Genomic DNA, 18,792 nt, shown 5'->3' with positions numbered 1-18,792 from the left:
ACTGATAGCTGTAACGTTAAAAGTTTCTTTGATTGTGGTGGAATTCGGTAGATACCTTCTTCTGGGACTTTATCAGGGAAAAAAATGTTCAAAACGACAAAACTCAGAAGTAGCTCCCACATGACCCAGCAAAATGAATTTTGAATAGAGAACATTTCGACAGAAGTGATGTAGCTGTAAGAGAATATAAAACTTAGGCCATAGTGTAATCTACAGACGTACTACCTGTGTCAGATGGAAACCTTTTTGAGCAGTTTAGCTCTGTTATCCCTTAGAGTACGAGGCTTAAATTACTTTCATATTTAAGTCTACAATACTTGATCGTTCTTCTCATCAGTATTCACTGAAACGGCCACGTGATGTTTTATTTACAGACTCAAAACTTTAGCCACTTGTACAGCATAATAAACAGTACCACCAAGAGAGGATGAGTGGTAAGATAGACCATATTCCCAAGGTGATCCCTCACAAGTAATGTTTAGATCAATTCCGGTATCAGAAATCCCGGGAGAGTATAGCAATAGCCAATCTTGTGAAGCAGATTTTGTTCACCTGTGCAGCTCAAGCAGCTTTACATTCGTTTTCATACCTTTCCACCGCCCCCTCCTAAAACGAGCCCACAATGCGCATGGGTGCTGAAAATGACTGGCCATTGTCTAAAAATATCTCGAGAGGATTATGTTGGGAGAAAGGCCTTTATAGAGATTAACTCTGTTACCCTTTATTCTCTCTTGGTACTACTCAAAAGCAATCATTTGATCAGGCCACATACTGGGGTTTTATTCACGTGCGTACTAGACACGAGGTCGATTCTGGGAGAGAAAGGTTCAAAAATTGTTTTAATAATGTGCAAATAGAGTAACGCAACAATTAAGGGCATTACGTGAACGTGAAGTCTACGTCTCCCTACTTTTCTTGCGAGGACTACCTCGTCTGAAGCAGATATCCAAAAAATTGTCAAGGCGATGGTTTCTTGTCACCTCGTCTGTTTAACGCTCCATTGCAATTAGGAAAATTTGAATGTTTCTTGTGGGGACACTCTTATGGGGACAGGCCTCGACCACTTACAAGGACTGCGTCCCATCGGCGAATTATGGGGACATGTTTATGAACGCCAAATAACTACCGACCGATAATATACATATATGACACTACTCGATTCTGATTGGTTCAGCGAAGTCCCAGTGCAACACCAGTGCAAAGAGCGGTTGTTTCATTAATTGTCCAGAGTTTGGACAAACAATAGCGTGAATCTAATTTGTAACGATTATGTGTGTAGTGATTATGTGAAAAAACAATCAGGAGTGCATTCTGTTATATTTCCATGCTTTGATCTTGGCAAGCTTTCTGGAACACTAACTAATCTGCTGTTAAGGGCGAAAAATTGCTTTCTCAAAAACAAACATTCCCATTCTTGTGAGGATTCAAGATGTGTATTCTACAGACCAACCGGCTTCTGCAGACTTCTCAGAAGTCCCCTTGAAATAGGTCTACTTGAAAATAATTATTAATTTAAGGGATCTTTTTCAGGGAACCCGAAACCCTCGCAATCCCCACAGAGCTGGTGTGGTTTTATACACAACTTTGCGATTTGTTTCTGCCCCCAAACTGAAGTAAATTGTATAAACACCACTTTTCAGAGGTCAGAGTAAGTTGGTAAAGTGGTCAGCCCATCTAAGACATGATTTTTTAGTTCATTCCCTTTAGAGTATTAGACCAATTGAACAGATAAATATTACATGGAATTATTTTCAGGATGTCTGAAAAAAGCTGGCCATTGATGTAATTTATATTGCTTAAGTATCTACAAAGCCGGTGGATACTAATCTCTTGCATTTGTAAACGAAGTCACTATAGTTTAACGAAAAATCGACATAGTGGCCGGCCAACGGGTGTTTATATAATTTTGGATCGACTCTAAGGATATGCTATTGTACTTGTAATATAACGATGAAGCGCGAATTCGAATATTAAATAGGTCAGCAATTCGTACGTGTGATACAGATGCCATGTAAAATTTAGTCATCTGATAGTAAAATCCCAAAATGTTCTCATGGCACATGGCTCAATTCCATTTTCACACGCACGCATTGCGGACGTACTTTTGTGCAAATAGCTAACGTACGTGAATGACTACCTTGTCTGCAACGTATGCGTAAAAAATCTTAATGATCTTCTTCTTAGTCTTATGAAACACTAATTAAAATGTAGAAGCATAAGGTCTTCACGTCCACAATTCTGATAATATTCCGGGCAGTCTGGTCAGGCTAATAGATAAACGATTGTAATTCAACCATATTGTAATGACCGTTTGCAGCTAAAACGACGATAAAAGGCAAATATTAAATGGATTTAGCCTTCTACGTTGTTGACCCTAACTTAGGGAGTTAAGCTAAACTCGCGGTGGCATAAAACTAGACAATTACTGATTTCAGCTTTCAAAACGATAAAGCTAGGTTTTACAAAAGTTAAGCGCAAAGCAATTTTATACAGATCTAAGCCATGGTGTGAAGAAGATATTAGATAGCAGATGTATGATTGAGGGATATGTTAAGGGTTTCAATAAACAAATACGAAAGTAAAATAAAATGTAACCGTTGAAACAATCACGCGAGTGAGGGATTTTTTGCCTGTTATTTTAAAGTTAACCCTCTTCCATTTCTGTCATGTTGTTCATTAGACCTTGGCTAAAGTTTGCAACACTTCGCAAACGAGGAAAAATACACGAAAAGTCGTTTTGTCATGCCGTCGGGCGCCATTTTGTTCATTAAATAAAACCTATGAGGGATTCCAAAATTCATCACGACTCCAAAGTTAAATAATTTCCATAAAACCTGAATTCATGACGCCGTTTTTAAGGCGGGAAATCATATAACATCTGATTCCCATAGAAAAACTGTATATCTGAAGTATCTGTACCTTGAACGTTAGAGGCAAAACTGTAAAAAACCCCTTGTTTTTAAAGCTTACACTTTCAGAAAGTAATTATGCTTTCGTCCCAAAGAAAAATTAAAAAATTAGGCTGGTCTGTTCCTAATTAAGACTACCCGAAGTGAATATTTCAAGAAATACTTGATTTTTTAGTACAGACAGGAGCCGATTTTTCAGGTGTGTGTAAACCAGAGGGAGACTTGTGCAGGTACATGTACGGCAGTATCTCACGAGAAGACATTAAATGAATATCTTATTCCATGCCTCTCTTGGGCAGATAATATTGTGATATTCTACCCTGGGTAAAAAGAGTTTCATTGCAGTAAACAAAAATCCTGCTGTAATTTTGGCAACAATCATTTTTTTTTTCAGAGAAATAGTGTAATATTCTAACCTAGGTTTTGTTAATCATGACATTGTAATAAGTTATGGAGAATCGCTCTGGCCTGGGGCAAGCCTAAGACCAGGCAAGAATAGAAGTGAATAGCTAGATCAAGCCCGAATCACTCGTTGGGTGGAAGGGTGGGTCACCAAACTGTTGGCTTTCGCGCCCTCGAGTTGAGTGATGGAGTAATACACGTGGAAATTATTTTATACTGTCATTTACATAATCCAAAGAGTTTCAATTACCAATGTAAATTGAGTTTGCATAGTGTCGGCTAGACTGGTAAAACCTCGACTTTTTTAATAAACTGGAAAAGCTTGTTGACGTATCGGGTGGGTATATCCCCCTTCGTCTGGTTTCATCGATTTTCGAACCCCATAAAGAGCTGTTTATGGAATTTTTTTGGGGGAGGGGGTGGGGAAGGGATATCACTCATGGTTCCAACTTCGTGCAAAAAGAGTTTCTTGTATTTTGTTGCCGTTACGTTTTGCTTTTCAGGTTTTTCGGATGCCTTAAACTGGCTTTATGTAGACAGCCGAATTCGAGAATTAGGATCATTTGGGACGCGTTCCATTCGACCAAAATTTCCAGAAATTCCGGTTCAAAATCGAATGGAACAGAAAGATTCTGGATACTCGTTTAAAATATTTTGGTCAAATATTTTGGAAATTCCGGAAACTTCCTGTTCCTTTCGGCATTTCTACCTGGTACGAATCGGCCCCAGTTCCTCTAGTCGTGAAAAGCCACAAGATTGCGTCGAGTCGACACTACCCTGGATGCAAAACGATCTGCCACAGTTCGAGCCTTTTATTGATTGCCTATCCTCCACAAAAACGTTAGGATCTGCTTTTCTAGAAAATTGTGGACTGGTCGTTCCGAATTTCCTGTGGGCATTTGCCCGGTTTGCATAATCCCCCGCGAGAAACGTTCGCGAGAAAAGTTTCTTATCTCACGAAAATAGTTCTTGAGTCGGTCAGGTAAATATCTCGGAAGAGTTTACTTAAAATAATCGTGAATAGCCGTTTTTATACTAGAGGACGCATCATTCGTCCAGAAGGATAATGCGTCCTCGCCGTTTTTATACTAAAGACGCATTATCCGTGTGGACGAACTTGGGCAAAAATTTGTAGCTCGTCTGGTTATGCGTCCCTAGTATAAAGACGGGCACAAGACGTATTATGCGTCTAGACAAACTCTACTTCAGAATTCGTCTTGAACGACGAACTAGGAGAAATAGTCTTTATACTAGAGACGCGTAACCAGGCGAACTACAAATGTTTGCCCAAGTTCGTCCAGACGGATAATGGGTCTTTAGTATAAAAACGGCCAATGTGCGTTAAATTTCTTCGCATCAAGAAGCTTACTGCACTTAAGACAGCCAGTTCAACATTATCCTTCAGCATTTTGTCGAGTAAATCTTGGCGGGAAATGTGCACAAGCGGGAATAGAACGAGATCGGTCCGGTGGTGAAAAATACCGTCCCATTCGACATGCGAAAATTTCGGTAATTCAAACCACAATTTTTGGTCGAATGGAATGCGCCCTCGTTTACGATATTCTGATTGGCTGTCCTCTTGTTACGTAATTGTTTTGATAGTCAGAGGAACTAGGGGACGTTTCGAGTAATCGTTTATCAAGCACCGGATGAGTTCGTTTCGTCTTAGCTTTCACTTTTCTGTTTCCGGTTTAGTAAGTAAAGACTTTATTTAAAGAGGGTAGCACTAAAATAGTATAAAAATGCTAACAAACCAGTGGCCCTCTAAAAATTATGTACAATACGGATGTTAAAACTATGGCATAACTATGAGATAATACAACGAATAAAAATACAAGAGATAAGAGATAAAATCAATTAAAAGTACTTATTGTTTAGCAATAAGCACTGGGAACAAAATGAACGCCAACGGGGAGCAGTACCTTGCAGTCCTAATTTACGCCATTTTCTGCCTCGTAACTCTAACTGGTAAGGTTATTTTTTGAGTTGCTGTGTGTTTTATAGAACCTCATTGCTATGTTCGTCTACATTGTGATACGCAACTTCCCGGGTGACTTGCCTGCACTTGTCGATGCGTGGCAACTTCAGTTCAGGACGGATCTTACAACGTTTTTCAACAAGTAATCATACAGCAATCGTAAAAGTTTCGTCTCCCTTTGCAAAAAAATTTTACCGTTTCAACTGACCGTTTGGATGAGCACATTACGTGAAAAGGCACATGTTCACAAGTGATATAAACCGTTTCTTCAATTCTTGTCTTCTATAACATATTCCCACCCCGATCAGGTCTCTTTATATTTTTCTGGAGTTACATGTTGTAGCTAATTATTTCTTTTGGCTTAAGTTATCGGTAGATAGTTTTATACTCGAACGTTAGGGTGCAAAGTAATGGAGAAATATTGCTTGGACGAGGCTCAAATACACGTTTGCCTGCTCGTACGTTATGTCACGCTTCCACGTATCGCGTGACGGGTCCTAGTCAAGTTTTACTAATAAGCACTCGGGGCTTTTACTAATATTTGTTTTCGTGTGTTTAACAGTAGTACAAGTAATAATGTATATAGCAAGCAATTCTGCGATAATTTTAACCATTCAGTTTTTATAGTTCTTTTTTCCTCTCTCATGTTTTCTTCCGTTCAATTTTGTTCCAAGTTTGTTCCTTCATTCTTCCTCAGACTTATAATTCGCTTGCGCGTGATTGGGCTAAACGCATCACGTGACTGAACATGTCCCAGCTAAAAATGGGGAATATCCGAGTGATATTCGCCAATGCCAAAAGAGCCCGCGTATTGCAAATAATGTATTGGCATTATCGGACAATCTGGTCCATAATTTTAGCGTGTCTTAGCAAACAATATTGTGTGTTTGCAAATAATATTCGAAGGATAATAAACACAATAGCCTCCATTTGGTGTTAAAAATGTGCTTAGAAATTTCTCCTTGGACATTATCTGTTCCTTGAAGCTTGCAGTTTTCCTTGAGCTTTGCTCTTGGAAAACTATTTGCTTCCTGGAACAGATAATGTCTGCGGACAAACATCCGAACATATTTTTGTGTCAAATGGAGGGTACTGTTTATATACACCTTAGGTCTTGTATGTTCGAGAACACACACGTATTTACTTAGTTTGGGTGGAAAATATCATAATATTTAATTATGCACAGCAAAATTGGTGCCTTTATTAATTTGGTCATCAGTCAACAGCAAAGAAGGAATACCTTAGAAACTTGAATAAACACCATGTTAGGTTCCCCGAAGGGTACATAAAGCTATCTGCCAGATAAATCACTATCCTGTGGATTAAAGCATTGGCAAAACAAACTACACTATCCACTGGATAGTGTTACACACCCTTTGAACAATTTGAGCCCCAGATACACATTAAAAAAAAACTTCTTACGGGTGTAGCTTCCACTTAGTGTCACCCTTAGCCTCATGTAGGCATTTAATTAGATGGAGCGCAGGGAAAAAGGTAGCAAAAACAAATATAGGGGAGAAGCGTGATGCGGGCAGGTGATTTCGCTCCCTGCACCAAGCCCCTCTCTTTCTTCATGCTGCACCCCAACTAACTGAATGCCTGGAAGAGGCTATGTCACCCTTGAATAAGTAAGCATTTTATTGCTGGTCAATAGTTCGAAAATCTTGAGCTCAAGAGTACTACTTATTTGAAAAGACTTATGCAACAATGCAGCTACTTGACTCTGGGTGGGAGAGCTACTTTGACATTTTATACTCAGTATTGCTTGGTCTTTTCTTGAATAAAATGGGGCCTTTATTCAAAAATGTTTCTTAGTAAGTCTTAAATAAAGTATACTAGCATGCTGCCGCCAAATACATTCTAAGCTCAAAAAAGTGCTTCCAAAAAAAAAAAAAAAAAAAAAAAAAAAGTTCTGTGACACTTTTTCAACTAAATATTGTAATTTATATCATTGCTTCAATATTTGCATTGGCTAACTGTTTGGCTAAGTAGTAGCTGTTTTTAGCTTGTAGCTAGCCTGGGACATAGAAAAAAATTATCAATCCCTCACAAGATGACTCTGCACACAGGTCAATGCATATGCCCCATAGCACTGAGCTATGGGGCACAAGTAGGGACAAGGTGTAGGAAAACTACCATTTTTGGTAAAATTAGGTAACAAGCTCTGCTGTTCTCAAGGATGGCTCACTTGCAAATGTGCTACTTTTTCATCTGTAACATAATTATATAAATTGTAATTTTACAACACCCTTATAAGTTTGATTCTTTTGGGGTAGTAAATATGACCTGAAATACTAGTCATTATGTAACGAATTCTTAGGCAAAGTTGGTTTAATTTAATTTGATTTAATTTAATTTATCACACTGATCAGGTCCTGTATTCTTGTTACCCTCTTTTGTTATTTGTTGTAGTATGAGGCAACGAGAGTTTTTGAATTAATCACCTCTAGTGTCATCCTCGGTGGACTCCCATAGAAAAAGGATGGGGGTGCTTGTCGGAACTTTTGTAAAGAACCCCTAAGAGCTACCAAGATCATATTTTGTGGGTTTGGCTTGAATTTTTTTCACCCCTAAGAGGTACCAACACACATTATCTCCTGTCATATTTTTTTCAGCTCAATACCTTAAAAGATACCGCAAAAGCTCCCTTTTGAGGGTAAACACGCTAACAGGTACCAAAACTACTTTTTTAAGCCCTAAAGGATACGACGAGCACCCCCGTCCTTTTTACATGGGAGGCCCCTCCCGTAGCGTCATTCCTCTATGCCAGAGTTTTTGGGAATTGCTCAGCAGAGCAGAGGAGTAACGAAATAAGGGATAAGGGGTTGGGTCTGGGTGTTCCTTTGTTAAGAAATATTGTTTGGTATTTTAAAGGGTACATTTTCTTTGAATGTGTGTAAAAGATAAAATGACTGTTCAGTTTTCTTACACGGTATGGCTTGCTGCTGTTTGGAATAGCCAAAAGATTAAATAATTGAAGAATATTGTAGAAGTAGCTTGATGAAAGCACAGCAGCAGATCCAAGTTAGAGGCTAGAATCTTTTAAGTTAAAAAGTGATGCCCGAAGGGCCAAAAAATTCCTGCAAGGTGCCTTCGAGACCAGGCTTCATCTTGTGTGTTAAATCTTGTGTTGAATCTGGGATCAGCCACTAAAGTGTGGTCATAGCTCATGGCTATTGTGTTTTTATGATAGGTCCTTAACTCTTATATGTGCGTGCTCATCCCTCGCATATTTTAGTGGGTACTGGCAAGTCATCGAGCGTCACAGCCTGAGAGAGTTGTATGAGCATTTTCTAGTCATGCTATGTTAAGATCAAGCCTGTAATCTAACTCACCTTTTAACAAGCTGTTAAAACTTAATATATACATTTATTTTCTCAGGGGATCTTGATTAATTTAGGCTTCAAACAAAAGACAGGAGCGGGGAGGGCTTGGTTGAAACCCTAGTGCATGCAATCATTGCATTTAGCATGAAAGTGTCTTAATAAGAATCATTTCATTTATCTCTTTTAAATTATTCTGCATCCTCCACTGAAAGTGTTATTACTTTTGCTTAGATGACCCCTACATGTACTTTATACCTGTATTGATACTGAAAACTTATTCTATAACAATTTGCCTCAGTTAACAATGGGTAGTTATCCATCCATCAAGGTTTTATAACTGGTAATTAGATGGGCAGTGATAAAATTGATAAAAGACATTTAGTTTTCAGTAATAAAGTGTAGTGTCACTTCAACACTTGAATGAATCATTTGAGGAAATTGCTGTTCTTATTTCTTAAAGCCCAGTTTGGATATAGCAAACTTCCCCCTTCCCCTCAAAAGAGTTACACTAGCCTCCCCTTAATTTTCCTAACTAAACGTTCCCTAATTCAAGTATTACATGTAAGTGCAACCAGTTTTGAATTTTTATAATTGTCATACTGAATCCTATATTTAAAGTTTTGTTCACCTTACTTTGGGTTTTTCGTGTGTGGCGGAATACGTGGACGGCCAGAAGGTAAACGCTGTCATAATAGAGGCTTGATCTGGTCAGTATACATGTGCAGCTCAAAGAGGCTCAAAAGGGTTTTTAGCCTTGGTGTGGAACTTTTAAAATTAAAACTCGCTTGGCAGACAACCTCCTACACCATTCTGGTAGCGTACGATGATATCTTTATTGCTTCCTCATTGCAAGCGACGGTAACGTGAGAAAGAAGACTAGCCATAAAATGTCGAGGTATATTAAGGATTGCTACCTTACGGGAATGCTACAGTAATCTCTGAACTGGCTTTTTTAATGATTGAACAAAAAAAATCAGAAGATTTAAGTGTTATGCACTGACTTAGCTTGATGGTAGATTACCGACATCATGCTCATTTAGAGTAAACAAATAGTGAAAAAATGATTAGCATTGGTGTAATTCTATTGTCATTGCTATTGGTATCCTTTAACAAATTCAGTTCCAACCACACCTTATTGTTTGCAGGTGTTTTAACCAACGGAGCTGACCTATACGTCTCCCGCAAGTCAGGTAACGACAACTGGCCATGTGACCTATCTTCTCCATGCGAAACCATTTTGCGGGCCGTGAACTTGGCATCGTCTGAAGATCACATTTACTTGGATGGGGCCAATACTAACAAAAATCCTTACACCTGTCACGTAACGCAACCACATACGGGGACTTTATACATTAATAAGAGCCTGACATTTGTACGATTCGGCTCTATCCCTCAGATTAGATGTTTAAACTGGACAATCTTTGATGGATCAAATAGCGGTTTGGAGGTAAATGTGACTTTGTCAGAATTATTGATCAATGACACTGTTGTTACTTTTCGAGATTCGTCAGCCGTAGTAGATGGTTGCGAATTTGTTGGGAACAAACAGCGCATTGTTTTTACGGTGGCAAATAAGAGTTTCGTATGCATCCGAATTTGGAATTCATTGTTTCGGAAAAACAGCAGTGGTCTCTCAGTTGCTGTCGGCAGCACTGAAAGGAGAACCAAGAGCCATGTTGTTCTGGACGTCAAAGACACAATATTCAGAGATACGTTTGTAGTTTCAGAAGTTGAGATTGGAAATTTGATCAAGATCCAAAGCAGCTATTCGGTGGGCTTTGATCTCAGACTAGACAACGTAACATTTTCAAACAACCTTGTTTCTCGGATGGGTCTGGTTTACGTAAATGTGATGACTAGCAATCTGAACATATTTCTCAAGGATGTTTTTGTCACTGGAAACAACCATTTGTGCTCTTTTGGAGATTGCACTGAGCTTATCATAGAAAGCAACAATGTGAGCGCAATTATCAGTAGAGCTTTTTTCTTGGGGCTTAGTGGAAGAGCCCTCAGTATCACTGCAACAAACCTGTAAGCACAGGTTTATAACTCGTCATTTTTAGGGTATGGGGTAAATGGAGATGGTGGTGCATTGTTGGTGTCAGCAACTATCCTTGCAAATGTTTCAGCCATCAATTCATCGTTTGTAACAACGGCAGCGTATGGGGCATCAAAAGGTGGTGCCGTTTTGTATAGTGTCCTAACTTGACAGTCACATTTCACAGGTGCGTTTTCGAGGAGAACAAGGCGGTGAAGGTGCTGTTTCAATAAGTGCGTTTAGACAATTACCAATGGATATGGAGAACCTCTCTCTGAAAGAGGATGGTTATTTTTCTACTTAGAATGCAGAATCACTCTTGATGATAGACATATCAGACTGCTTGTTCAAATCCGTTAGTTCATATAGTGCTGGAGGAGGCGCGGTGTCAATTGTTGCTCCGAGGATGCTAGTGCGCCTGCGTAATTCAAGGTTTCTTGACTGCGGCTCGTTTGGTGACGGTGGAGCATTATTCGCGGGGTCTTTATCTCAACTAACAGAAAGTGTTGTTTTTGACATAGAGCAATCGCACTTTGTTGAATGCAAGAGTGATCGCGGACAAGGTGGGGCCGTATCTGTTAAATCTCCGAGACTGGCCAACGTAACCATTAAAAACGGCGACTTTGTGTTAACCTCGGCATCTGGCTATGGCGGAGCTCTAACTTTCGTCATTCCAAAGTCAGCCATGAATTTAGCGAACAAAGATTTTCAAGGTGGCGCTGAAAATTTCATTACAATTGAAAGCTCACGTTTTGTCAACAGTACTACATTTGCACCTGGAGGAGCAATTTTATCGATGACGTGACAGCAGAAACTAAAATAACCTTAAAAAACGCAACGTTTGCGAATAACAGTGCTGGAGGTCCAGGCGGAGCAGTTGCATCCATGAGGCTAAGGATTGGAGATTCTCGAGTTGGTTCTGAAAATTCCATAACTATAGAGAGCTCGCGATTTTTAGACAATACTGCACTGTATGCACCCGGAGGAGCAATTTATATTGATAGTTCTACAGCAGAACTTAACTTGACAATAAAACACACCCTCTTCAAGAACAATAGCGCTGGCGGACCAGGGGGTGCCATTTCTGCCGTAAAAGCATCGGATTAAAATGTGTAAGTTCATTCTGCAAATTTCAGATTGAGGACTCGTGTTTTGTCCGCAATACGGCATCTGCACCTGGAGGTGCTATCGATTTTGGTAGTGGTCATTCAAGTCAAAATATTACAATTAAAGGCACATCGTTCACCAAAAATAATTCAACTGACCGGGGTGGCGCGATTTCCTTGGGTAATGAAACACCAGGAAATTATCTAAAGATCAATTATATAACTTTTACTGGGAATATTGCAGTGGAACCTGGTGGTGGAGCTTACTTTTCGATCAAATTTCACAGGGTAATAATGTCAAATGTAACATATAGGAATTGCAAAAGTTCCATTATCGGGGGAGCTTTCTATCTCAGCGCGGCTGACAATAAGATAGGGATCCTGGTTGAGAGTGCTCTGTTTCTAAACAACTCATCCCCTGCAGCTCCTGGAGGTGCTGCACACATTGTGATGCCTTGGGATACACTTGAAGATCCAGGCTGCATGGACAAAGACCGTCCTACCGCCATGGGAGAAGAGGATAACAACTTTCCTACGTGGGATTATAACAGGAAGCTCTTCTTTAAGGACACAAGATTCAAGTACAATACTGCATTGATCGGCGGTGCACTATATTTGAACCAAGGAAAGACAACATTACTGAATTGTTGTTTTCAAGACAATTTTGCATCAGCTGTTGGCGGAACTATTTATGCTGAAGCGAGGTCGACAAGTGTTTCTATACTGGATTGTTATTTTGTGCAATCCAAAAGTGAGTTGATTCGCGCCTTAAAGACCTTCTCAAAGTCCTCGTTTATTCACACAGAAAGTGAAGGACCGTTAGACATCAAAAACTCCACCCTAAACGATAAGCGCAACGCTGTTGGAAATTCCTTAGTGAAAATTGCGAAAGGAGGTCTTGTTGACTTTGGAGATGACAATTCCACTCAACTTTACTGCCCGAAAGGGAGTCAAATGCAGCTTGTGAGCTTTTCCAATACAATAACTACTGGAACAAAGGATGCTTCGTGCACGATTGTGGTTACTGGGCTGGAGTATAGTTGCTTGCCTTGCGCAGGAGGTCTCTACAGTCTACAGGGTGGGCAAGTACATGGGACGCATTTAATGCCGGGCTTTGACTGTCTTATCTGTCCGTTTGGAGCAAACTGCAGTCAGAATATCGTCGCAAAACAGAATTTTTGGGGCTTCGAAGAGTCACACCTCCCGCTAGTCCTGAAGTTTACTATCTTCCCTCCTGGATACTGTGGTCGAAATGAACAGGCAAATTCACTGGAATACAATAGTTGTCAAGGAAACGGTTCAGGCGTACTGTGTGGTCATTGTAAATCGGGCTACACCGAGACACTTTACTCCACCCTCTGTCGGCCAATTCCTAAGTGCTCAGATTATTGGTTTTGGCCTGTTGCAGCACTGTACGTTTTAATAGTGGCACTGTACTTGACATGTAAGCCTCCTTTTCTATCTTGGATAAAGTGCCAAATACTTTGGTTCAAGGAGCCTGTACCCGCAACCCAAGACCTAGACTTTAACAGAGGATACTTGAAGATTATTTTCTACTTCTATCAAGCGGGAAACCTGCTCCTTGTTTCCAGCTCTTCAAAATCGCTTTTAAAAACCTATTTTGTCAAGCCTTTTGTGGGATCGTTTAATTTTCAGCAAAAACTGACCTCCTCGTCCGGGTTTATATGCCCTTTTCCTGGTTTTACGGTCGTAACAAAGAGACTGTTTTCTACTCTCTACGTTTTCGGCACGTTAGTTACGATTTGTCGGCTTTTTTGTTTACATTTTGGATTCCAAATGATAGGTGGTCGGGATGCGCCCTTCCCAGGGCCTTATCTTGGTGGTATACTGGAAGTCCTGCTACTGGGTTACGCCACACTAGGACCTGCTAGTTTTGACCTTCTGCGATGCGTTCCCATTGATTCTCAGTGGCGACTGTTTCACGACTGTAATGTGGTTTGCTACGTGTGGTGGCGGTACGTTTTGATTGCATTTGTTGTAACCTTCATTATCCCTTTCGGGTTTGTGTTGTTTTGGGGTGCACTGAAGTTGTACAGGGAAGCGCTGTCTGTCAAAAAATTCTTGCTTGCTTGTATTCTTCCCGCACCATTCGTAATTCACTTGACAATCACGTCTATTCTGAAGAATTCAAATGATGGGCCCTCTTCCCAGCTCTTGACGGCATCAGTAGAAAAGGTTCTTTATGATCCTTTTAAAAGACCCGTGGATGGTAAGGGAGGTTACTTGAATTGGGAGAGCATTCTGAAAAGCATTTTGAAAAGCATTTTGAAAGCGGTCATCAGTGATCCTTTCTCACGTCTCATCCTGATGACATTCCTCTCGTTTTTGGTTCTTCTTCATCACCTAGCAAGGCAGCTATTTCGAGATTCAAAGGCCAACACAGTGGAAACAATTTCTCTGTTATCGCTTATTGTGTTGGGAATGGTAAACTTGTTTTCTACCTCGTTCCTTTCCTTGGCCGTTTCATCCACCGGCCCGTTTGCTGATTGGCTGAATGTTTGCTCATGGGTGGAGCTTTTGATTCTCTGTTTTTTGCCTGCTGTATTCGCTCTACTTGTTATAGTGTTTATATTATCTCAGATCTGTCGGTCGATCTTTTATGTTTGCCGTTTTGGGAGCTGTTTTTGTTGGCGTTGCGGGCACTTCGGTTGTTGCAGACTTGGAATCAGAGATGCCGAGCTGTTTCCCCCTGCGACTTAACGGTGGGTTATCACCCATCTGTGAAGAAACACAGTCCTAACCTGCAAGAAATCTCGACGAACAGACTTGGGGACTTGCAGGCTTGGGGACCGTGATAATAAGTGCTCTATAGACACCAATTTTTTAATGGGTGCAGGGACAGACAGTAGAACAAACGGACAGTGGAACATAAACCTAGTCTAACATGCAGCTCAGGTGTAAATTAGGTCTCATGGAGTGATTTTAAGATATGTTACAAGCACAACGTTACATACAAGAGCGTAGTGCCATTGAATTTTGAAGCGTCCGTCTTAATTGTAAACGAACATTTAGAGGCCGCCTAAAGGCAGGATACTTGATTTGTGCTATTTGTTACCATGGGCGAGGCCGGACCAAGCAGACGCGAGAGTAGAAAAATCTAAAAAGGTGTTTATTGTAATTCTGTTTATACTGAGACCTTATGATTATGCTTTCGCTTTTGATTGTGCTTGTACTTATGTTTTCGTCGCATGGGTAAATCAGCCAGAAAACTATATAAATAAATAAATAAATAAATAAATAAATAAATATCTTAATCGAAATGAAATTAACAGGGCGAGTTTTTTTTAAGTCTCCTTAAAGTGAAAACATACATCATTCGTCATCATTCGTTTCCCTACTGCTCTTGTGGCACTGATTGGGAGAATTTGGTTAAACTATTTTTCTGTAATTAGCGCTTGGTGAAGTTTCGTTACCTACATCATGCTGTGATTGGGTGTTGAAATTCAAGAGTGATAAGGCTTTTTATTATATAGATTATATTATAGATTATATATAGGAGTGTTTTACTTTAAAATACACCAATCGTACGATTGATACGAAACTACATCCGTGTCCCGAGTGGCGTATTTTCCATATCCTCACCAGTCATTAGTGAGGATACTGATGTCGGTTGTTTACCATTTGCCCAGAAAATCCGGAAATTTCGGATGGAATGTAAATGGAAAAATTAATTTTGTCTCCCCGAAAGGAAATTTTGTCAGGAAAACGGGATCTCTTGAAAGATAGACCAATATTCTCCAGTGGAATTCCCGAATGGAAAAATGTGCGTTCCTTTTGCTAGTTTTACTAATTCCAGGCTCGCTCTATAATTTCCTATCTTCCGGGAAAAGTCGTGGAAATGGAACGAGCGCATCCCCGTGGTAATTTCCATTCGATGATTTAACCGGTTTTTTAGAGGAAAGGGTAAACAACTGTCATTTCCCTCTTTATTGCAGTTGTTTTTGGAAACGGTCAGCTTGGTCAGCTGGTCAACATGATAAAGAGAAAATAACACAGTGGCTTGAAGATTTTCTCCTTTTATTTACTAACACGATTGTAATATATCAAACACGAAGTACTGTTTTTGACCAAATTTCCAGACACCGAGAAGAGAGTTGAAAATACGTAGAGTAGTGGAGTTCTTTTGGCGAACTTCGAAGTGGTTTGAAGTTTGGACAAACATGTCCTGAGCGCTTTGCATTTCCTTTCAATCGAAACTAAAACTAAGGAGAAAACGGAATAATGAAATAGTAAAGATCTATGATAATGTTTACGATCTGTACGGCTCATTGCCCGGTAACAATATTTCTCTCATAACTTAATCCCACTCAGGAAACGATTGGGCATTGTGGACCATTGTGCCAGTGTCGATATGAAGCGATTTGTAAAATGATTGATGGATAACTTCAGAAGGGCAAAGCGCCTCCGTGGTTAAATTGCCTTGAACGACTTGTCGAAATTATTTTGTACTTAAAGAGACAGCAGTTTTTGCTATTTTAGTTTATAGACTGACATGATCAAGCGTAAAGCATTTTCACAATGACTTGTCTTTACTCTTTAGAAATGCTGATCATTAAGTCGACTTTATCCACCAAACCATGTCTACCTTTTCATGCCAAGCCAAGAGTTTTTAAGGTGTACCTATGTAAGGCTTTTGCGATTATTTTTTTTGTTAAAGAAGAGAACTGTTTTTGAAACTTGCATGCGCGGTCTTTATCAATGGTCCATTGTTCAATTATTTGATCGATGAAGGTAGCAGGAGACTCATGTGGCTTAGAGCCGTTTATGAGAGAGACGTCAGAAGTCTTACGCCTTTTATTTGGCGTCTACTTGTTATGCTAATCTGTAGATTTTCCCCTTTGCTTTGTAGTTCATGTTTTGAGTAGAATCCCTGAAACCGCTCTATGTTATCCATTGAACATATTTGATTTTCTTTAATTTCATTGCTGTACTATGCGAGTTCGTCTTTTCGCGTTGCTCAATTTTGTACTTAAGGCTGGTTTTTGGCTTTTGTTGATCTCTACACATCCGGGCATAATCCTAACTGCGATTGGAGGAATCTATTGTGTTTGCTTGAAATAACTGCGAAGTCTACCTTCGATTTAGTTATTTGGGAGTGACAAACGAGAAGGGAATATTTACTCTTCAAGGTGTAAAAGAGAGAGACCAGAAACAATTTCGTTAACCTAGTTTTACTAATACTTGAAGTTTTCTACATATTGTTTCGTTCCTTGTGGTTTTCTTAACTTTGGGCTTTCATTGTGATAACTACTGAATTAAAGCTGCTGTTGATCTGGGTCTGTTTTGCAAACATCTTTGGCGGCAGCACACAGGTCCCTGATATTCTTCTGGCGGCTCTCCAACTTCTAGAAATCAATACAAATAGAATGTAAGGTGGCTTAGAAAGTTTCCAACAGTTGTCACTTCTTTGATGTATCAATGCTAGCTGTCTTTTTCAGTTGAATCCATAACCTATTAAAAGTACCCTCAAATTTAGCCTTAAGTGTTGTATCAAAGAAATGCCTTGTTATAGGTAAACATGACGCAAAAGGCTACGATAGCAACGGCATAACCCGTTAAAAGCATCCTCAATTTTAGCTTTAAGTGGTTATGACATTAAGCGCCTGTCGAATTGTAGTTAGAATGTTAAAATACAACCGTTAAATTACAACTGGACAGTTCTGAAACCGTTCCTACGAATATTTTTAACTTTGTAACGCGAGTCTGAAGTGTGCCAAATCCAGTAATCGGCCAGAGCGTGACTACAAACGTTTTGGCACTTGCCTCTTCTCCGGATCGCCAGATGTTCTTTTCTTCTCCTTTTTGTCTTCTTGTGAGATTTCTGGGTGAAGAGACGTTTACTGGTCCTCGGGAATAAATGTTTTTCGCTGTATGAGAGACCAGTTCATGAGTGATTTTGATGAGAATTACTGACAGAAAAACTGACCGATTAGTTTATGCACTCTGTAGCCAAAGCACTAAGTTTAGAACACTCTTCAGTTGAAAACGTTATTGAAATAAGCCTTTCTGTTCTTACACAATTGATTGGCAGATAGCTATAACTACAGACATTAAGCTCGAGAGATTATAAAGCAAAGTAAAACATACCATGGTCACTGATCGTCTTCCATTGAAATCGGTGTTCTGCCCGTAAATTGCCTCGGTGCCGGACATCAACCAGGCTGCAGATAAGAGACAGAAAGCCAATATAAAAGCCTTGCTGTCCATTTGTGATAAGCGAGTGAGACACGGGAATGATCTGACTCTCTGAATAGACGTCGACTCTGTGAATGTCTTCACTTGCAGACGTCTACTCTGCAACCAAATTTAAAGCAAACCCTTTGCCCATCATTCGATGCAGGAACTGTATTGTTTCGTGACCTGCTGTGAACTTTTCCATTGTGTAGATCTACACAGTAGCTGCGTGCAGACGCCAACTTTTGCCTTTGATTCACGCGGCAGAGTCACTTTGCCGCATGAAACAAAGGCAGTGGTAGACGCCTGCTCGAAGGCTATTGTGTAAAGCGCCTCTGCAGAATTAACACATTGAATCTTCTAGTCTTAACTTCTTAATTTTTCCCTCTAAATAGGGGTGCTTTTTAAACTCTCTTGTGTTTCTTTTCGTTTGCTTCAAAAAGACTTCGTAGTCATTTATCTGCCGCCTCCACTTTTATTTCATTCAATTTTGAATTTTAATGGGCTGAGAATATTACTACAACAAAGGAAAAGATGTTGTAAAGCAATATGTCAAATTGCCCTCTGATGACCATCTTCCGTGATGCCTTTGCCTGCACAGTTTTGTCTTTACTGTGTGATAAAATAAAACATCCCAGTTTCATCAACTTCATAAGCATCTGTTGCACGTTGGAAAATTAAAATGGAAGACAGGAGACTCGTAAATCTTGCGTACAATGGATATTTTCCCGTTAACTTTTAGGGCATCTGTGTTTTAAGAGTCTGTTGCATTATATATAACTGCACGATTTAAGAAATGGTGGATGCAGTTTAAGACACATCGCTTTAGTTTCAAACA

The 18,792-nt window shown here is 39.8% G+C and overlaps 1 long non-coding RNA gene and 1 pseudogene across 1 annotated transcript; one reads left to right on the top strand and one right to left on the bottom strand.

The window, feature by feature from the left end:
- Positions 1-5,209: 5,209 nt before the first annotated feature.
- LOC149117159 (uncharacterized) lies at positions 5,210-15,026 on the top strand (annotated as a pseudogene).
- A 1,909-nt stretch (positions 15,027-16,935) lies between these two features.
- On the bottom strand, positions 16,936-18,096 carry LOC149117158 (uncharacterized). Its single transcript, XR_016205575.1, has 2 exons — positions 17,868-18,096; positions 16,936-17,125 (listed from the first exon to the last, which is right to left on the bottom strand). It is a non-coding gene; the product is annotated as an uncharacterized LOC149117158 (long non-coding RNA).
- Positions 18,097-18,792: the final 696 nt, after the last annotated feature.

Source organism: Orbicella faveolata, unplaced genomic scaffold (genome assembly GCF_042242905.1).
Source record: "Orbicella faveolata isolate gen_17 unplaced genomic scaffold, um_ofav_v1 contig_12, whole genome shotgun sequence".
Taxonomy (NCBI): domain Eukaryota; kingdom Metazoa; phylum Cnidaria; class Anthozoa; order Scleractinia; family Merulinidae; genus Orbicella; species Orbicella faveolata.
This window is presented reverse-complemented; position numbering and strand designations above follow the sequence as displayed.